This window comes from Octodon degus, unplaced genomic scaffold (genome assembly GCF_000260255.1).
Source record: "Octodon degus isolate 3935 unplaced genomic scaffold, OctDeg1.0 scaffold00014, whole genome shotgun sequence".
Taxonomy (NCBI): Eukaryota; Metazoa; Chordata; class Mammalia; order Rodentia; family Octodontidae; genus Octodon; species Octodon degus.
This window is the reverse complement of record NW_004524590.1, coordinates 24,673,887-24,682,468: the sequence shown is the minus strand read 5'-3', so window position 1 is coordinate 24,682,468 and position 8,582 is coordinate 24,673,887. Positions and strand designations below refer to the sequence as shown.

At 37.3% G+C, this 8,582-nt stretch overlaps 2 pseudogenes; both read right to left on the bottom strand.

The window, feature by feature from the left end:
* Positions 1-3,010: 3,010 nt before the first annotated feature.
* On the bottom strand, positions 3,011-3,331 carry LOC105741499 (annotated as a pseudogene).
* A 1,228-nt stretch (positions 3,332-4,559) lies between these two features.
* On the bottom strand, positions 4,560-5,840 carry LOC101567283 (annotated as a pseudogene).
* Positions 5,841-8,582: the final 2,742 nt, after the last annotated feature.

The window sequence follows — 8,582 nt, the reverse complement described above, 5'->3', positions numbered from 1 at the left end:
CTGGATGGTTAACAACCTAAGTTTGCAGACCAAAATTAGAGAAAAAGGAGGGCTGCAAGGAAAGCCAACATTTTGGCCCTAGCATTCTAAGGTCAATTAAGACTCAGGACATATGAGAACTTGTACTGTATCATCATGTAACTCAGTAGTGCCCCAAATTTTCTGATCAAAGAGATTATGGGGCCAAAGAGGAAAGTGATCGATGATGCAAAGTGTGCCTAAGGAGACTCACATGGAGAGAAAACATTCTCTCAGGCTTTCACAGAGAGCACATTGGCCAAACAATGGCCGTGACTCATCCACATGGCTGACACTGACAAAGGTTCTACATTCTGAGGTACAGGATCTCAGGATAAATCCTGAAAGGATTTCACTGACCTTATCAGACCCAAAAGCTACAACTTTTGTTGCATAGGTCCTGCTTTACCTTGGTCTTAACCATCCAGCAGAAAAGTATAAAAACAAAGTATAAGAAGTAAAACTATGGTGTTATGTTGAGCTGTAGGGGACTCATGTCAACAATTTCTGACATTGCCAGTCAAGCGGAAGACCCAATACTATTATGGACTACTGAACTCTTTTAGAATATTTTGCAGAGTTTACACACCTATAATATGTAAATAACAGAACTTAACAAGAAAAAAGGCGATACAGATGAATGTCCATTTTGTATCTGTGTATTCAAAGTGGTTAGGATAGATATATAGTTACATTCTCTTAATGAATAGAGGGATTTGTTGTAATAGTGTTTGCAAATAGGATATCATGTCCACATCTTGCACAGCAGTTAACCACTAGGAAGAATGTATGCAATGTGTAATTATTGAAATTGTCCTACAAATTTGGTTTGAAACTGTCTCATTGCTATTTGTTTCTCAATAAAATTATGGAAAAAAATAAAATAAAATAAAAAATAAAAATAAATAAAAAAGAACAATAACATCCAGCACAACCTAGCAAAAAAAAATAGTGGAAAATAAATTTAAGGAAGATAGTAGAGGCAGCACAGTGCACTAGTGACCTAGTGCCCTGTACAGACTCTGGGTCTGCCCTGTGGAATGATTTACTTTACAGCTAACTGCCTTAGTGTTCCTTCATGCTGCAGGAACACACTACCTCCAAAACCTGGTAAACCACAACTTACAGCCTACAAAGTTTATAACAAATTTTGAAAAAAAAAGTAGCACTTATATAGTTTTAGATGCTCAGAACAGAGCCTGGCACTATCAGCTGTCATTATGAGGACAGCCTGGTCATGGGACAAGTGTAGATGCACAATCCTAAATATGAAATGATGTTAGTTGATACAACTGCATGTTCTGCCTCTAGCTATTCCTGGGAAGCAGGTATAGAGCCAATAGAGATATAAATTCACCCATGGTGAGGGTAGATGTGTTCTAAATGTTATAATGCCCGAGATGGAACATTTGCTCTCCCAAGCCTAGTACTGCGATATGTCTTATCCTGTCTTTTTCTGTGCTCCATCAACTACGTCAAATTTTGCAAGGTCAAACTTTGCAGAAGCCCTTCAAAATATTAAGAGGGTTAGAAAGCCATTCAGATTAAATTAGTCCTCTTCTTTAAGAAAGAACCATTTATGATTCATAAAAGTGCTACATTTGGCAGCAACAAACCTATCCCTTAGAGCCCAGAAGTCAAGTAAATTATATCTAAGCCCTCTCTCCTGGAAGTTAATGAAATTATCTCCATACTAAATAAAAGTATATTGTTAGGATAAAGGTAACTGTACTAGCCCACTGGTGACTGCTTTTTTTCTTTAGTTTGGAATTCCTGAGCATTTGTAACTCAATCTTTAGGGCACACCAGGGTATATACTTCAATTTTTTCCTGCCAAGTTACACCCTACTTTCTTAGTCATTAATTGGCAGAAGCAGATGGCATCAAGCAGAACGGGATAATTTCAATGAAACTTAATGGACAGGCCAATTTCACCTCCTTTTCCACCCTGGAAAAGGAGTGGAAAAGGGTTCTGTAGTATGGCCCCAGTCTGGCTTTATATAATAACTATAGGCCATTGTCTCTCCAAGTTTTCCTTTTCCTTTAGAAAATTTTACTTTATTTTTCCTGGAAATAGCATCTCCTCCTTAATAGCCTAGGGTTTAGAGAAATCTTTTTACTCTTTTTTTTTTTTCAATCTGATTTGTTTTTAATTAAGTATTATGGTCACATACAAATTCGTGCTCATGTTGTACCTTCCTCACTTTAGTCCTTCTAATGAGCTGACAGGAAGCACCACTACCAATCACAAATACAACAGTAGTTTTAGTTTTGTGTTTTTGAATAGCTGTTTAAATACTACCATGAACAGTCTCTCAGTCTGACCTAAAATCAAAAATCAAACTTGCTGTTATATCATGCTAACTCTCAAAAGGATCTGAATTTACAGATCAACTATAAAATGTGAGAAATGTTAAATATTTTTTATTTGTTATTATACATACACCACACTAAAATGTCTTTCAATAATTAAAAGGCAGCACTTTTTAGATATAGGGAATTCTAATTAAACTGGCATAGTCAAGACGAAAAATATAGACATAGCTTTCTCTGTCTTCAACCACTCCCTTTAACAGGCTAATAAACACAAACTGAAACATGGCAGTCTTGCTTGGTTTTGAGACAATGAATGATCCTCTCAGTATTTAAACATGTTCAAATAACCTGTTATATAAATCTAAATATAAAACCAACCTTCAGTAGTTTTGAGATGACATTCTCAATCTTTGTGAAAAGTTAAACATTACTAGTCAAGTCCACCATGTATTTAGAAGGGAAAACAGTGATAGTATTTACTGAACTGGAATTACTATCAAACCTTGAAGAAAAAAATGATATACATTTAACTATAAGCCAATTTTATTTAAATCAGGACTATACAACAAATATTCTGTCAGCCATTCATGATCTGAATTCTGATGTATGAGATTAAAGTATGGTACACATACAAAAACCATGAGATGTTTCTGTTCTGTAATAAATAAGGCAGTGACTATGACTCATTAGGAGGCTTTCTGAGGTAAGCTATTAAGTCTGCCCTTTCTCCCTTCTTCTTGATACCAGCAAAGATCATTTTTGTTCTTGGGATGTACTTCTTGGGATTCTCCAAGTACTCCATCAATGTATCCTCTCCTCAGGTGATACCTTTGTTCTTGTTGGCTTCTGTATATGAGAACCCTGCAGCCTGACCTGTCTTCTGCCCAAAGAGACCATGGAAATTTGGCCCGCTCTTGTGCTTGCCTCCCTTCTCAACGGTGTGGCACTGGGCACAATTCTGTGCAAAAATTTTCTTGCCTTTCTCAATATCACCCATTTTCAAACCTGCTGCAGCTTCTGTGCCAGGTAGTCACTGGTCTTCCCTCATTACCACAAGGAAAGTTCTAGTGCAGAAGCCTGACATCCCGCTCTCTAGCCCAAAGACATGCCGGTCCGTGCCTCTCTTTATACTCTTTGATGGCAGATATAATTCATTGAGATTCATTCCCTAAAATAACTTGAATGCTGATTTTAAAAGGTAAATGTTCGACATCATTGGTCATTGAAGAAATGTAAATTACAACACTGAGATTCCATCTCACCCCAGAAAGAATGGCTATCATCAGGAAGTCGACCAGTAACAACTTCTGGAAGGAATGTGGGAGAAAAGGAACACTTACTTCTCCACTGACGGTGGGAGTGCAGACTGGTACAACCAGTATGGAATTCAGTGTGGGGATTTCTCAATAAACTATGATTAGAGGTCCCACTCAACCCAGCTATGCCCCTCCTGGAGATTTCACCAGAAAAACCAAAGATATCACACCACAACAATGTATGTGCACTCATGTATATTGTTGCAGTTTGTCAAAGTTAAATCTTGGAAACAGTCCAAATGCCCATCAACTGAGGATTGGATAAAAAAGATGTAGCATTTTTGCACAATGGAGTATTACTCAGCTATAAAAATGATAAGATGGAGGCTCTTATAGGTAAATGGATACAACTAGAGACCATACTCATAAGTGAAATAAAAATCAGACCCACATGTGCAAACATTATATTGTCTTGCTAATGTAAGAACTTGAAGAAGTAAATAAAATCTGATAGGTACAATGGATATTATGAAAGGGAAAGAATCTATTCAAAGGGAAGAAACATCTGGACAGGAAAAAGGACAAAAGAAAGCAACAAGGAAGGGAAAAATATATATGTACATACACAGGATAGCTTGGATAATAGTGCTACTGATTTCTGCTGGTCTACTGAAAGGAGCAATTGGTGCTTAAATTCTTTTCTCTCTCCTCTTTAATTTTTATAATGTTTTGACCATTTTTGCATGCTTATACCTGGTAGCATGAAGAACTAATTTGAAGACAACAATATGCAATATACAACCATTGTTGAATTCTTACCATTTTGTTTAGTGAAGTTCTGTGTCATTTCTAATGTGATTTTTCTTTGTATTTTACTAGTTTTTACATTCTCTCTTTTTTCTTTTTAAAATCATGCTCTACTGTCTTTAATTAAACAAAGACTACTGTGACATGTCATTAGAGACCATTTCACCCACTGCTCCATTTGGCTGCCAGCCTCTTATCTCTCTCTTCAGCAATGGTGAGGTGGATTCCCTTTCCTTGTGGAAGAGAAATCCATGGCTTGCTTCCTTGGCCAATGACAAAGACTTTGGAGAGCCAGGTGGCAAAGCTGTTGTCATTGGCATCTTTTACAAGATCCACAACTAAAGAACAAGGGTGCTTCTCTCTGTTGGTGATTACTCCAGTTCTCCCGAAGTTAGCCCTCTGGTAACCATACACAGGTTACTGGTGTCAAACTTAATGAAATGGTGATCTTGTCAGATGCCAAATCAATTTGGATGGTGTCATTGAACTTGATTAGGGTCAGGGTAGTGAAAGGTGTGAGCATCATGGGTCACCAGATGAGGGATCCCTTTTGTGCCAATAAAGATCTTCCCATCTTTGCACAACTTGTACTTGGCTTCCTCAGGTGTAATCCGATGAACAGCAAAGCAACCTGTGGTGTTGTAGATCAGATGGAAATGCTCTTCTGTCTTATCAATGCTGAGGACATCCATAGAGCTAGCAGGATAGGTTCTATCTGTTTGAACTTTTTTTTAAACCAAATTGGTAAGACAGTTTCAATAATTAACACATTCCATACATTCTTCCTAGGGGTTAATTGCTATACAAGATGCAGACATGATATCCTATTTACAAACACTATTAGAATAAATCACTCTATTCATTAAGAGAATGCAACTATATATCTATCCTAACCATTTTGAATACACAGATACAAAATGGACATTCATCTGTATACCCTTTTCTTTGTTAAGTTCCGTTATTTGAATATTATAGGTGTGTTAACTCAGCAAAATATTCTAAAAGAGTCCAGTGGTCCATAATAGTATTGGGTCTTCCACTTCACTAGCAAAGTCAGAAATTGTTGACCTGAGTCCCCTACAGCTCAACATAACAGCATGGCTTTACTTCTTATACTTCGTTTTTATACTTTTCTGCAGGATGGTTAAGACCAAGGTAAAGCAGGACCTGTGCAACAAGAGTTGTAGCTTTTGGTCTATCAGTTTGAACTTTGCCATCAATCTTAATGAAGCACTGCATGCAGCTCTTCTTTACTTCATCTCCTGTCAGAGCATACTTGAGTCTGTTCCTTAGGAAGATGATGAGAGGAAGATATTTTCACAGCTTATGAGCACAGGTGGATGGATGAGGAGCAAACACACTGGTCAATTTATTTAATTTATTCAGCATCCAATGCTTTGGAGCTGCTACTCACTTCAGATGCTTCTTGGGACCATGAGACATTACTGAGCTCTAGCAAATTTCGCATCTTCACTCCCAGATGTGTGGCTCCTAGCGTGGCACCCAGGCTCCTCTGCTTCATGTGTGGTACCACCCCCTGATGCCTGTATTGTCTTTTAAAAAGTAACTTAAAAGAAAAGGAAAAAGAAACTAGCAGTCTTCACCACAGCAGTTTGAAGCATGCATTAAAGTCTGGTTATAAATTATACTCAAAAAGGAATATAGAAACAGGAAAAGATGAAAACTCAAGATAGAGAAACAAATTGGAAAATAATCTGATCACAAAAACCAGAGAAAGCCGGGAAGATGGCTCAGTAGAATAAGTGCTTCCCTGGCAAGCATAAGGGCCTGAGTTCAATCCCCACATCCAAAAAAAAAAAAAAAAAAAACAGAGAAAAGTTGTAATAGCTACATTGCTAATGAAGCACGATGTTCTGTAGCTGTGTTAAAACAGCTAAAGCAGGGAACAGGACAAAGGAGCCAATAAAAAGTTAAAGTGTCTAGAAGCTAAAACCAGAGGGCTTGTTCATGGTAATAATTTCCATAATGTGGAAAGAACTGCTATCTCAGTTACTCTTTTCTCCTTGCTGGGACAAATTACCCAACACTCAACATTAAGGAAGAAAAGGTTTATTTAACTCATGGTTACTGGAGGTTTCAGTCCATACTTGGCTGGCTCCGAAGCAGAGTGGCACATAGAAGTGGACAGCTGTTCATGGCAGCAGAAAACAGCAAAACAGGTAAGAACCAAAAAGGAGGAGCAGTGGAAGAGCAGCAGAGACTGAGAGCAAGCCTCTTTCTTTCCCTTACTTAAATTGCATTCAGGCTGTGCGCCTCAGGCTGGGTGTCACACTCACACCCACAATCCCAGAAGGACTCACACCTATAATCCTGGTATTGGATCATGATCCTTAGATTACCGAGATGCTCTAGCATATTTGAAGACATAGATGTTCTCCTAAAAGACCACTAAAACTGAAGTAAGGTAGAACTTTGTAACTGCCAATTTGGAAGTAATTGCATTATAGATTGTTGTTTGTATTAAAATATAATGTACATACATGGAAATATATACATCTTAAATCTCAAATTATATTAACTTGACAAATGCATTGACCTATATGGCCAGGGTCCCGATTAAGACAGAAAACACTCATACCACCCCTCAAAGATTGCCAGGGCTTCTTTCCAGATTATTTGGTTCTATAGCACATAGAATATGCTATAAATATTTGCTTTTTATTTATTATGCATTTTTATTGCTACATGTTTGCAGCACATCATGAGGATTTTGTACATCTACACATCTTCATTCATTTTTATTCTATTTTTGACCCCCTAACTCCTTCTACCTCTTGATCACCCTCTTCCATTTGAAAAGTCTCAATTTCCATTTTCTCTTCAATTCTCTGTCTTATCATTTTTTCTTTCCCTCCCTATCCTTTATTTCCCCCTTACCATTTGAAAAAGATCTTCTTACTTCATATAACCTACCTTTTATTATATTGTTTGGTATTTATCAAATAGTGGAGTACTACTCTGCCATAAAGAAGGATAAATTGAGGCATTTATAGGTAAATTGATTTAGTCCATAATGCTAAGTGAAATAAATTAAACATACAATTTTAAATACAGTATGGTTTCAATTACATGAGAAGTTAAAAATATAAATAAATATTCTTGAACATAATTGTGAACATGTACATTCATATTTATTGGGCATATGACAGAAAATGGTATTGTTACATCACATGATATGGGTTTATTGATATTTGCTCTGTATTTTATAACATTTTTTAGTGTAGTTAGACCAATATATACTGACCCAGCTGGAAGGGAGAGTCATAGCTCTTGCATATACTTGCCAATGCATAGCACTGTTCACATTTTTAAATTTCTGCAGTTTAAAAATCACAGTTACAGGGCCAGCTAGATGGCTCAGTGAAATAAGCACTTCCCAGGCAAGCGCAAGGGCCTGAGTTCAATTTCCCGGTTCCGAAAAAAAAATATATATATATATCACAATTACTCCCCATGAATAGGTCAATAATAAAAACTAACTATAGATTTTTTCCTTTTTTTCTGGTAACTGACATGGGTTTTCCCCTATGTTATTGAATATTTCCCTAATCCTTGTTATGGAATCTTGCTTATCATAATATATTTTATATGTCTATTTTTTTCTATAATTGTTGCTCAGCAACTGATCTGTTCCTTCCTGAAAGGGAGGGTATGCTTTTCACAGAACTTTCTATCCTTGATGTGTGGCATTCTGTTGTATTACAGTACATTACAAATGTGAAAAACACCAATTTTAATGAAATAAGAGAAATTGTTAAGGCGCTCTCCTTGCATGTGGGGTGCTTTGTGTGCTTTGTCTCAGCTGGTCCACATATCAACAGCATTCATAGAGGAACAACTTGAGGATCAGAAAGCTCTGGTGTGGCTACAGAGCAGCAAGTGGATTACTTTGCTATAGCTTCAAAGCAGAATTTGGGGACTCAAAAGCTATTCTTGCTCCACCAAACCCATCACAATGGCTTTATGCTAGAAAAAATTTTTGCTCTGTAATAATTCTCCCCATTTATGGCCCATGAAGGTTGATGATGCCTTGCCTTTCACCAGCCATGTTTCTCTTCTGCTCTCTTGGCATAGAGCTAGCCTCCGTTTCCCCAGACACTGGAAGCCCACATGCCTCTGTGGCCAAGCCAGGGAAGGGAATATGATTGGTTTGGTTCATGCCCC